General features: G+C 50.5%; 1 protein-coding gene across 6 annotated transcripts in view; it reads right to left on the bottom strand.

The window, feature by feature from the left end:
* SLC2A9 (solute carrier family 2 member 9) overlaps nt 1–13214 on the bottom strand; it is a 237817-nt gene that overhangs the window by 109299 nt on the left and 115304 nt on the right. The window lies entirely within an intron of this gene.

The following is a 13214-nucleotide window of genomic DNA, read 5'->3' as shown; positions in this document are numbered from 1 at the left end:
TCAGAGCAGCATTCTTCTTGAGCTGCTTTATTTATTTTTTTTTAAAGCCAGGTTTACAGCGGGAGCTCTCACGGGGTCTCCACAAGAAGAGAAGGCCAACAGGAGGCAGTTCTGATGGGGAAAAGGCAAAACACTCAATGCCGTATTCTTGGCATGTTTTATTTCCTCAAAGAGCAAAATGAGGCCCGCAAGGAGGCACCTTCAGAACTAAAGACTTCACACAATGAGCCACAGGGCCTCTGCACCAGGGGGAGGCTTGGGTAGCTTCAGGTCGGGTTCTGCGCGTCCTCGGGGGCAGAACATCCCTCTAGGGTTCTCCCAGGGCTGGCTCCTTCAGGGGGCCCTTGAGACCAGAGACCCCCTAAGTTCCCAGTTGTCCGATCTTTGGAGAGTCGAGTGGGGAGGGACCCCTGAAGCATGGAGCAGGCCAAATGGCTCACAGAAGGGCAAAGACCAGGTCCTGATTTTCAAGGAACCTTTTGTCCTACTTCCTTTTCCTTGTAGAACAGTGATTTATATTCACCAAACTCCAAACACCAATGCCAGCTTGGGGTTTGGTGAGAGACCAGGGGGAGGTGGAAGGCAGACTAGCGGTTGCTGAGGGCCAGAGGGAGTGGGGATGGGGACAGTGATTGCCCCCAGGGATGGGCTTCTTTTTGGGGGGATGATGACAATATTTGGGATTAGTAAAGAGCCATGATCGTGCAACTTTGTGAATACACTAAAAACCACTTTAAGTGGTAAATTTTATGGGAGGTGAATTATAGCTCCATTTTTTTTTTTTAATTGAGGAAGAAAGAAGAGTGTCATCTGTGTAAGTGGGACATTCACTATGCCAACTTGGTGTGTGTGTCTTGTTGCTGATTTCGTTTTTTCTTAGAATTTACTTCCTGCCTCGGTAAGAGCAGAACAGAAAGCTGGCGGCGGGGTGGAAAGACAAGGGAATTAACCTAATTAAGCTCCTACTATGTGCCAGGCGTGGTGTGAGCTTGTCACACAACTGTCGCATTCCACCTCCCGGCAGCTAGAGCTGTTGCTGCATGTTCCAGATGTGGAGACATAAGAGCCCAGGCTAGGGCCTGCTAGCCAGCCAGCAGCTGGGCAGAGGGGAATCATGCCAAGCTCCTCCCATACCATCTTCACAGAGGGGCGCTTTCAGGGGTGAGATCCTGGAAGCTGCCAAAGGGAGAAAGGAGGAGAGGAGCTGGAAGGACAGTGCGAGTAGGAACAGCCTGACAACTGAGGCCTGATCCTCCCAGGCTCACCGAGAAACCACCACTGTGGCAGGAGCGCAGGACAAGGGGGGACAGAGACATGGGAGCTGGGGTGGAGGCTGGTCAGGGGCAGCTTGGATGCCATTCCATGACACTTGGATGTGGCTCTGGGGACCACAAGGAGCTGGGGAAGGCTGTGCACACCTTCCTTGAATCTACAGTCCAGCAGATCTGGTCTCACACTGTCAGGGAACACAGTGAGTGGATTTCTATGATTACCAACAAGCCAAGTCTGTGGTACAGCTTGTGATCTGTGATGTCGTAAATCTTTCCTAAGGACATCACTCTGGTGGCTGTGGTCTGGACTCCGCCTCTGGAGAAAAGCAGATACACTGACCTCAGGGTGGGCCACTCCTAGCTTAGGATGCGAGTGGTCTGGACCGGGGAAAGAGAGTGGCAGGAATGTCCAGAGTAGACCTTGGGGGACACTTGACTCAGGAGAAGCCAAGCTTAGCCAACAGTGGAGTTCATGCACTTGGTTGCTATAAAATCCCAAATCCCACAGCTGTCCGGATTTGAATCCTGCCTCTATTGTCCATTCTCTGTGGCCTTGGGCACCCTAAGTGCTCATGCTCAGTCTTCCTCTCTGTAAAATAGGGATAACAGGAATGCCTGTTCACAGGTTGTCAGGAGTGTTCCATGAGTTAATGGATCTATCAAGGGTTCAGCAGGACCCCGCACACTGTAAGCATTCAATGAGACAGAGTGTGCTAAGAAGCCTGTTACCTAGATTATCTCCTTGAATTTCTACACTGCCCTCTGATGTACAGACCATTATCACGCTCACATTTCAAAAGTACTCACTGCCCCACAGAGGGGTTACCCGGTTCACTGAGGCACATTTTGGTCACGGAGCCATGACTGAACATCAGGTCTTGAGAACCTGAGTTCTGATCCATGGAGCCTGACCCCAGGTGCCTCATCTACAAGGGCAGGGGTTACAATGGCACCAGACATGGGATCTGACTTTCTCCCATCGCCTCAGGCCGAAGAACCTTCAGTGGCTCTTGATGGTGCTCCTGGGCATTTGGTCCCAGCACAGAACCCAGGACTCAACATTCTGTTCCAGAGTCCGGACTGCTTACCTCCTGAGGGCAGAGCCTGAACCTGGCACAGCTTATCTGTGGGAGGAATGAGCAAGTGTGGGAAGGGGCTTTTGTACACACTGATCACCTTCACACAGAGCCCTTGGCAAACTGCCGAGGATAGCCTCTCACTCTCTTTTTTAGGAGCTGCTCACAGCAGAAGGCATGTTTTAAAGAACATGTATTACTTGCCTAACACAGGACCATGAGGTGCTATGGAAATTCAATGTCAGATGAGTCTCCGAGATGCTGGTTAGAGCTTCCTATGTTGGGTAAAGTATAAGGTCAGGGTTCTTAACCCTGCTTATTTTGCTCAGGAGGAAAGGAAAATGCATCATCTTGTTGGCCAGGATAATTTCCAACTCCCTTTCGTGTAAGATGAGTGGGTTGCATGATAACGCAATTATCTTGTTTCTGAATCTGCAAGGTTTCCTTTTCAAAATCGACTTCTGGGTGGCACTGCCCCCAAGCTGTCGATGACTTCAGGCCTTTCCATAAATACTATCCTCCTGGACTGTGATGAGACAGCATAAAACCTTAAGTAGAGTTGGAACCACTGATTTTACCCTAAGTCAGGAAGTTAGGAAAGACCTGGCCACGGGCCCTCTACCCCCAGACAAGCAGGACAGGGGAGGCAAGGCTGGTCAGCACTCAGAACACCAAGGGACAGGCTCCTGGGCCAGCAACTTGGTGCTGCTGGAGATGAGAAGGTCAAGAATGAAGCCTACCTCACAGAGCCAACGGGGGGGGGGGGGGGCGGAGAATGAAATGAAGTATTTTTCTATTTTACCACATTCAGGATCTGATTATAGTAACAGCCGAAAGTTTGTTGAGCACTTCGTGGGCCAAGTTCTGTGCTCAACGCCCCACAAACGCAACACATGTTACACACACACCATTCGTGATGCCCTCAAAAAGTACAACCTTGGTTTTTGTCTCCCATGTTCCTTTAATGTTTAGTTGGTAGGGATGCTCCTCTCTGCCCCATCACAGGGGCTCAATCTTAGGACACAGTCTCAGGGTCAGTTTCAAAACAATAATCAAAATAAACCTGACTGAATGGCAAATTTTCTGTCCCCCAGTCCAAGCCTGCTTTGGGCTTGGAGCTGTGGCAGAAAGAATCCAGGGGGGGGGGGGGGAGGAGGAGGGATGGCTGCTTCTCATTTCTCTCCTTCTCCTCTCTCCCCTCTGCAGCTTCAAGCCTGTGTCCAACCCCTCCATCCCACCCCCTTCCCCCCTGGAGTTCCTCTGACTTGGGAGTTTGCAGCTCTTTTTTTTTTTTTTTTTAAGATTTTATTTATTTATTTGAGAGAGAGAGAGAGAGCAGGGATGGGGAAAGGGAGAGGGAGCAGCAGACTCCCCACTGGGCAGTGGGTATGGATTCCAGGACCTGGGGATCATGATCTGAGCTGAAGGCAGACGCTTAACTAACAGAGCCATCCAGGCACCCCTGAAACTCTTCTAAAGACTCATGTCCTCTGCAGCCCTGAGAAATCCAGGGGCAAGGCTACTGTGTGCTGTTGTTTAAGTCCCACGGGATACTGCTACTAAAATCTAGCCCACTCTGATCTCCAAGCTGAGGGCTCATGGGGCAGGTTTATTAATTATGCTTTTCATTTTCTGTTTTTTATGATGCTTTGGCATCTGGGGTCCTTACTGATCCTGCAGAGACTGCCCTTCCCAGGGGTGGCTGAGTCTGGTCATTGTAAACAACCTGTCAAGAGCATGCTTTCCACAAGCAAACCAACCAGAGCCCACACCTGCAGTGACCTCCTTTATCCAACTGTCATACATAAACCAATATTCCTCCTGCCCTAAGTTCCCCGAAGGTCAAGTCCCAGACAGCTAGATGGCTCCTACAGCCCAGAGCGAGCCTGAAATCACTCAAACTATGCAGCCCTAAACTTGTTCAAGCTCATCTACCCTGCCTTGCCCATACCTTGTGCCAAAACCAAAATAAAGGCTCTAAGCCTAGCTCTCCCCTCCCTCCTTCCACTTCCTGAGGGACCCTGTGCTTGCTCCTGGGGCCCTGAGTGGAGTGGCTTCAGGCCTGCATTTGGGAACTGTGAACAATGAACTCTTCTTTCAAAAGCAGTGTCTCCATGTCTGTCCCCTCAGCATACCTGATTAAAGGCAATCCCAGGCACATTTCAGAGGGTCTGGGCCATCCCCCTCCCCCGCCAGGCAGGCACCAGGCAGGTTCTTGCTGTGGGCCCCCACTTCTCTCTAAGCCCCAGGCCAGCTCTGTTGGCTCTTCTCCAGATTCCTCAAGCACCCGGCGATGTGAGTCCAGCCCTCTTTCTGTTCATCTCCAGTGCTCCCCCAGGGCCATGCCTCTTCAATTTAGCCTCACATTGGAATCACCTAGGGAGTTTTAAAAACTACTGATGCCACTGTCTCCCCCACTTAGAGATCTTGGGTTCTCTGGCCTGGGAGCATGGCCTGGGTGCCAAGTTGTTCATGCTCTCCAGGGGGCTCCAGGGGCAGTGAGAGCCCAGGGCATCCCCCCCACCCCCCCACTGCAGGGGATGAAGGTGCAGGGCACAGAACCAAGGGGCTCATCCCCCACTGCCAGGAGTACTGTTGGCTGTGGGACCACAGCTGGATCTCCCCAGGATGGTCCCTTGGAAGACGCTTTGTCCACCAAGTCTGCCCACCCCTCCCCAGGAGCAACCTGCCTCCAGGGGCTGGCTGATGTGGGGACACAAAGGCCTGCCCCTCCTCCTCTGTCTGAGAGTGGGACAATCCGAGGCCAAAGTCTCCACATGACTGAGGACAGCTCACCTCCCTCCTCTGCTGAGGGTCACCTCCTTTACTCCCTGGCAGGTATGAGCTGAGCACACTTCCCAATCATCTTCCTGCTCACCGACCTCCATCTCAGGGTCTCTTTGCTGGGAAACCCAACCTAGGACACACCTGCGGACCCATGTCTCCCAATGTCCATGTCCAGCTCTCTTCTTTGCCTGGGGCTCCTCTAATGCCAGGTGCTCGGTGGCAGTTCCACTGACAACTCTTTGTTCCACATCCAAGCACAGGGGTCTCTGACCTTGCAGGCTACCCAGGCCTGGCCCTTGATCACCACCTGTCCAGAAACCCAGTTTGGAAACTTAATGTCTACAGGCCTGCCATTGGCCCTCAGCCCTCCCACTGCCATCTGACTGGCCGCCTGCCCTGCTGTGGCCCCACTAGCTATTTCTCAGTCTTTCTCTCATGCATTCCCTCCCCTTCTCTTTTGCTAGCACTGGCCTTAGGGGACCTCCTTCCCACAGATTGCGTGGATTCATGCCGCAGCATCTCGACTGTCCCCAAATCCTCCACATTCCATTCCATCCTTCATAGCCTGAGTGATCCTTCTGGAAGGTGCCTGTAGTGTTCCAAATTATTTCTCTAAGACCTTTCAGGGGCTCCCCTCCTGTTGCCCTGGAGGTGCAGCCCAAATCTCTCAGCCAGGGGTATAAAGCCCTGTCTTATCAGAACCCTGCTAGGATGCCTGACTTGATGCGGGCTGGACAGCGGGGCAGGCGCCTCCGCTCTGGTCCTGCCCATTGGATCTATGAGCCTCCCTGACTCTACCTGCTGATGCCATGCCCTTGCATGCCCTTACATGGCCTGCTTCCTCTCCGGGGAATGCTTGCTCCCTACCTGCACAGCACCTACCTATCCTTCCATGTTTAACGTTCCCACCCATGGATGACATCTCCAGCAGGTACAGACTTCCATTAAAGCTCTCATTACTTTGTGTAGCAATGGATTTCTTTCTGGGTGTGTCTCTCTGACTAGAGTGAGCTCCTCAGGGTCATTGCCCTGCCGTGTTCTTTCATGTGTCAGCCCAGTGCCTGGCGCGTGGCAGGTGTCCAATTAAAGCTTGCTGACTGAGTGCAAGCTGGGTGAGATGAAGGGCACAGGCCAGCAATGCTACTGCTGGAGACAGAACTGTGAAATAACACACACTCCTGCTTTTAAAGTACTTTAGCATTTTTAATGTTCCAACTTCCCAAATGGTATCCTTTTAAAGGGCCAGATGCCATAAAAAATATTCCCCTCTGAGGTACTATTACAATTTCCAGTTTATAGAAGAGAAAACCAAGGCCCATAGGGCAACTGGATGGCTCAGAAGGTTAAGCATCTGTCTGCCTTTGGCTCAGTTTTGGTCTCGGGGTCCTGGGATCGAGACCTGCATCAGGCTCCATGCTCTGGAGTCTGACTCTGCCTCTGCTCCTCCCACTGCTCGTGCTCTCTCTGGCTCTCAAATAAATAAAATCTTTTAAAAAATCAAGTCTAAATATAAATAAATATAGAAATAAATAAAAGAGAAAACTGAGGCCCACAAAGGTCAGGCAACTGATGCAAGGTCACACGAGGAGCCAGGGCAGGGTGCAGCTGAATGAGAGCCTGGTTCTTCTGATTCCTACATGGGGCTCCTTCCAGGATATTATTCCTGACATCACACCATCACCTTCCCTCACAGTAGCTGTTGAGTGAATAGAGAAGTTATATGCAGATAATATTAGGCTCAACCCACTCTAGGTCGTGCAGAAATCAATACCATCTGGACCTACAGAGCCCAATCCAGGGTACTGTGGTTCAACTGACTGCAGCAAACCTATTGTTCTAGAATCACTATTCTTGTAGGTATTCAGGTTCTGATTCTATTTCAACAGAACAATAATAGGGATCTCAAGAACATGGGCTTTCAGAGTACTCCTGCCTTTTCCTGTGTGAGAAATAATACTGACATTACCCTCCAAGGGCATAACGCTCGCCTCTCAGAAAGCTGCTCTGAGTTTTAGGTGTGAGGGAAGCACCCGAGTAGTGACCCATAATTGCTATTTAAGACAGGCCAGATCCCCACCCCCGACTCCTACAACATTTTCCTGCGTGTCAAAGGGTTTTGTTGTCCTACGCCTTGCTTAGTTTTTCAAGCAGTCATATGGGATGGTAAGGTCAGAAGCTACTATTCCCATTGTACTGATAAGGATACTGAGGTGGAGAGACCAGTGGATCCTGCAGCAAGATTGTCCATAAAACCAAGATTGTCCCTTCTCCATGTGAGAGAGAGAAATCCACGCAGTTTTAAAAGATTGTGGTCCTGCAGACTACCTTCCTGAGCCAACCTACAGCAAGGGACTGGCACCCACTGCATTCAGATTTGCAGGATGCTTCATATACAGTAACTCAGTTTTATCTTCTCTATACCCCGCCTTCATCCGCATCTTACAGTTGAGGAAACTGAGGCACAGAGAAGTTAGCTCATGCACATAGTCACGCATGTTCTAAATGGCCAAGCGGGGACTAACCCTAGGCGGCGTGGTACCCAGCATGACACTCTCAGTCCCCACGCTAGCCTCATGTACAGAAGGGACTCCTCAGCTGCACTTTGCTGAGGCAGACCTGACTTCCCTGACTTTACATTTACAGAGACTGCCTTTCTCTTTCCTGCGGAATTAGGTAGGTAGCCCCATTTTCTTCTAAATAAAGCTCTCTGCACTTGAAGCCCATTATTAATCCCTTTGTCAGCCTTCTGTGTTCTAGCTGAGTCATCCTGGTTTCTGGGTCTCATTGTTCAGACTCATTCACACCATGGCTTTGTCTGTCACCTCCTCCACCTTCCCCACTGTAGGTCATCTACCATCGGATAGTGTCCTCCGAGTGGAACTCAAGAAAGGGAGAGAAATATGGTTTGTTCTGAGGCTTTAAAAGCATAAGGACATCCATGTGAATTGCATTTTCCTGTTGCTGACCTCAATTTAGGGCCTATGTATACAGTGTGAGACATGATTTTTTTTAAATTTTTTTTTTAAGATTTTATTTATTTATTTGACAGACAGAGATCACAAGTAGACAGAGAGGCAGGCAGAGAGAGAGGAAGGGAAGCAGGCTCCCCACAGAGCAGAGAGCCCGATGTGGGACTTGATCCCAGGACCCCAGGATCATGACCTGAGCTGAAGGCAGAGGCTTTAACTCACTGAGACACCCAGGCGCCCTGTGAGGCATGATTATTAAAGGCCAAGAAGCAGCCCGGGTTACCAAGGGTTCTGTGACCTTGGATGCCAGTCTTTCCCTTCTGCAGCTCTCTTCAGCTTTGGAGTTAGCTCCAAGTTCAAATTCTGGTTCTTCTCCTTACAAGTTATGGGGCTTTGAGCAAATGACTTACTCTCTGTAGAATCACTGTTCTCTCAGCTAGAAAATGCGGACAGTGATGAATACTTATTTTGCAGGTTGCTCTGGGGGTGATAGAGATGATGTCCTAAGCATGGGCCTGGTACACGGGTGGGAGCCAAGAGATAGTTCTTTTTCCCCTTTGCTGTGGTCCTCAGCCAGTGCAGGTGGCCCATCCTAATCGAAGAGTGGACTGAGGTTAGACCCGCTGCCCTGAGCCTGACATGGAGTCTGGGTTGAGTATACGAAACTCACGTCTCAGATCCAGACAGGAAGTTTAGGGTTGAGGACCAGCAGACCAACTCCCAGGGGCCCCCACTGAATTTCACCAGCCACTGCCCCTCCTCCTTGTTTGCTTTCTCCCTCTGGGGCCTCTGTCCAGCTAGCTGGTACTCCTACTCTGGACACAGACAGCCCTGGTGGGCCTCTGCTGAGAGCACTGAGAAGGAGCATGGCAACCCTCTATCTAGGGCACTGTCTCTTCATCTGTGGGATGTAGGCTGCATCGAGGTACACCCCCCTCCACCTGAGTGCCCTTGGCTTTCAGCCCACGTAGGGTGTGAAGCTGGACTTCCAGAGTGCTGCTAGGATCTCCTTTCCTCAGCTCACTCACATTGCCTTCATTCAGCCCGGGTGCATGTCCTGAAGGACAGGGCCAGGCGGAGGGCAGTAACAGCAGGAACAGAGGCGCAGGTGGCGAGGCCTATCCTTAGCTCCACCCAGGGAGTCCTGTTCACAGCTTTCTTGCCTCTGCCACGCCCTCTATTCATAGAGCTGTGGTCAACACATCCCAGCCGCCACTCAGTATTACTGTTTTTTATGAAGAAGGGTCTTCTCAGAGCCTCACTCTTCCTCCTTATCTTTCAAATACCTTAAATGTTAGGAGACCAAACCCAAAGAAAGTGCAGAGATTTCAAGCCAAGGGCTATTTTCTGGCACTGCTTCCTGTCACCAGCCCCTCAGCACAGGGGCATCTCCACTCACAGGTTGTGCATCCCTGCAAGCAGGTAGGTGGGTGGAGGGGCCTGAGAGAAAAGGCTGGTTGGGCCAGCAAAGGTGGCCAGCCAGCACCAGCAGAGCCTGTGTCTGGGAGTCTCAGGAGAGGCCACATCCAGTCATGGAAAGAAACTACCAGAATAGTAAGGCTCATACTGTTCAGCCTGGCACTCAAAGCGGTCCACGTGGCCAGCACTGCAGCCTCAGCTCCTTCCCTGGCCCCTTCCCATCCCCAGGGTTTCCAAGCTCTCTCAGAGAGCTCCTGGTCTCTGACACCTCTGAGCCTTTGCAGGTGCGGTTCCCTTTGTCTGGAAGACCTTTGATTTCTTCTGGCCTGCTTGGCAAATTCTTGCTTCATCCTTGCAAACCTCCCTGTGAGGCCTGCCTGGACACCTGCAGGCAGAATTAAAGGATCCCTTGTTGGTGCTCCACTGGCACAGGCCTCTGTTACACCCCTTCTAATGTGGCAATGGGCTCATGTTGCCTTTTTGCCTATTTTTCTTGCTGGAGCCCAACGTGACCGAGAAGCTGATTATATCAGAGATCACTGGCCGGCAGTGAATGCACATTGACTGCATGTGAGAGCACCTGCAGGGCTGGGGTCCAGGGCCTCAGTGTGGGGGCTGGGGGTCTCAGGCTGAGGGGTCTGGCTGCCCTGAGCTAAAGACACTGAATCCCCTGTGAAGGTGGTGGGTCATGATTGAGGACACCTGAATTCCTGTCCCAGCTCTGCCGCTCATTGGCAGGGAAACCCTGAATAAGTTACTGAAAGTCCCTGTGCCTCAGTTTCCTCATCTGCAAAATTGGTATGATGCCGATCAACTTACTCAGCAGGATTGTTGTAATGACATAGGTCAATATGTGCAAAGTGCCTGGAACGTGCCTGTCACGGAGTTGGCGCTATGCCTGAGTTTGGTTTAACTGACTGACTGTCTGATTGTCATTACTGCCGCTGGGCCATGCTGTGTCTTTGAGCAAGTCATTCCCATGGTTCCCTCATCAGCCCACTGAGAAGACTGGCTAGGCCAGCTCTGTTGTTCCTTCTAGACATACCAGCTTCTAAATGAATACTTTGAGGGACAGCATGGCCTGATTTTTGATGCAATAGATTTCCTGCTGCTATTGTATTTGTATTTTGCTGATATCCAGAGTTGATTCTCTCTGTCTCTCTCCTTCTCTCGGTAGCTCCTTCCTCTCCAGCATTTCCCCCTGATCATGCTGCTGAGGCAGGTGTGGGGTCTCCCTTATTTTTTCCCCTTCTCTCAGAACTGCTGGCTTGCACTGACTGCTGCCCAATTTTAAAAACGAGTTTCATATATTTTGTCTATTTCTTGGTGGTTTAAAATAGGAGGGTTAATCATGGATAGAAGCAAAACTTTTTGTGGGTTTTTATTTATTTGAGAGAGAGAGCACGGGCACAAGTGGGGATAGTGGCAGAGGGAGAGGGAGAAGCAGGCTCTCCACCGAGCAGGGAGGCTGGTGTGAGGCTCGAGCCCAGGACCCCAGGATCTTGACCTGAGCTGAAGGCAGACACTTTACTGACTGAGGCACCCAGGTGCCCCAGAAGCAAAAGTTTTGAAGCCATTTTTCTCCCCATATCTGGCCCCTATCTATTTCTTTGACCTCTGTCTCATACCACCCTCCCCGTTCACCCCAGTCCCCAGCCATGTTTTCTCTTCCTAATCCCTGCCTTTGCCATCCTTTGGCCTGCACCTCTTCCCCATTTTTGTAAGCCTGCTCCTTCCAACCAGTCACCTTCAATGCCACCTCTCAAAGAAGCCTTCCCTGACCACCTGTTCCCACAGGTGTTCCCTGTCTTGTCATTTTTTAAGATTTTATTTATTTATTTATTTTATTAGAGAGAGAGCACAAGTGGGGCAGGGGCAGAGGGAGAAAATCTCAAGCAGACTCAATGCCGAGCATGGAGCCTGATGTGAGGTTCAATCTCACAGCCCAGAGACCAGGACCTGAGCTGAAACCAAGAGTCGGTGCTTAACCGACTGAGCCACCTAGGTGCCCCTCTATCTCGTCACTTTCGGAGTAGGACAGGGAGTAGAACCTTGGATGTGCCCAGGAATGCCAGTGAGTGGGTGATGTTGGGACCCATGTCCATGTAATGTCCATTTATTTTTTAATGTTTCCTGTTGTGGTGGTAGCTGTGTTTTATCTGGTGGGGGGTGGGATGGGGAGGACAGACTTGGGGTGACTCTACTTCCAACAGGAGCACATGGAGCTTTCTTTTGGTGAGCTGCCCTTGGGCTACTGGATAACACTCAGTCAAAACTTAGCCCTGGGGCACCTGGGTGGCTCATTCCCTTGAGTCTGCCTTCAGCTCACATTGTGTCCCAAGGTCCTGGGATCAAACTCCGCCTCAGTCTCCTTGCTCAGCAGGGAACCTGCTTCTCCCTCTCCCTCTGCCCCTCACTCATGCTCTCTCTCACTCTCAAATAAATAAAGTCTTAAAACAAACAAACGAAACAGCCTCCAGAGTGTGTGCTGATCAGGAGTTAAACAGGAATCATCAAGGAGTCAGACTAGCAGGATGAGAAAGCCCAGACAGAATGTATGTTTCTGCTCCGGAGAAACATATTCATTTTTGATGGAAAGAAGATTAACATTTTCCTAATCCCCAAATTTGTTCTTTTGTGATCCAGACTCTGAACCACTCAAGGCTTTCCAAGGAAAGAATAGGCAGGAACCGAAAGTCTAGGTATTGTTTGAGAGGAAAGAATAAGAGAAAACAGAGTGATCTGAGTCTTCAGAACTGAGAAAAAACACAATAGTTTCTGTGATGAGCTGAAAACTGTCCTTCTCGTGCTTAAAGCTCTGTGGAAGTAGCAGAACTTCATGTAGGGGATGGATGTATGGACATCTAAGGAGATGGGCCCCCAAGAGTCACAGCTGCAGACAACATCAAGGGTCTTTCATCCTGGCTGGCCAGAGAGAGGACATCTATCACCGGCAGAGCCACCTGCTACCACAAGGACATCTGGACTGGGCAGGAGGCTGGGCAAGCGTAATCTGCTCAGCTCTTCCCAGACAGAAGGAGCCATGGAGGAGAAACACTGGGAGAAATAGCAGAGCACGTGTAGGCCTTGGGGTCCTAATACGACCCTGAGAAGGAAGCGAGTGCCCAAGGAAGCCATTCACAGGAGACTCTGGTTGGCCCCAGGGAGTGTGAACTTGGGTTGGACTGAGTGGGCCGTGGGAAAATAAAGACACGTGGCTTCTTGCTTGTGTACCTGGAGCGCAGTGTTCTAGTCACTGGGGACAAGTGCTGGTCTTGCAACGCTCACTGGGAGAGGGTAGTAGGTAAAAGAAACAAATAAGCTTGGATGACAAAGCTCGCACAACTCCCGGTGTCACACACTGAGGCCATGAATTCCAACTACTTTCCTACTGCACCTTTTACCAAAACAGCTCTCAGAATTAAACTGACATCCACCGCTTCTGGCTTCATTCCTTCCCCACCTTTATATAATTTCAAAAGGCACGGCCATTCTTGTCTCTAGTTGTGGTGAATCAATTTCCTCATCTCTGTTGTCACTTTCTGGAATTTTGGGGAGACATTTGTTTTGTTCTTGGAATCACTTTGGAATAGGTAAATTTTTAAATTTAATTTTATTTTTTCAGTGTTCTGAGATTCATTGTTTATGCACCACACCCAGTGCTCCATGCAATACATGCCCTCCTTAAAGAA

This window comes from Meles meles, chromosome 2 (assembly GCF_922984935.1).
Source record: "Meles meles chromosome 2, mMelMel3.1 paternal haplotype, whole genome shotgun sequence".
In the NCBI taxonomy this organism is placed as follows: domain Eukaryota; kingdom Metazoa; phylum Chordata; class Mammalia; order Carnivora; family Mustelidae; genus Meles; species Meles meles.
Note: the sequence above shows the minus strand (reverse complement) of the source record. Positions and strands in the feature narration are given on the sequence as shown.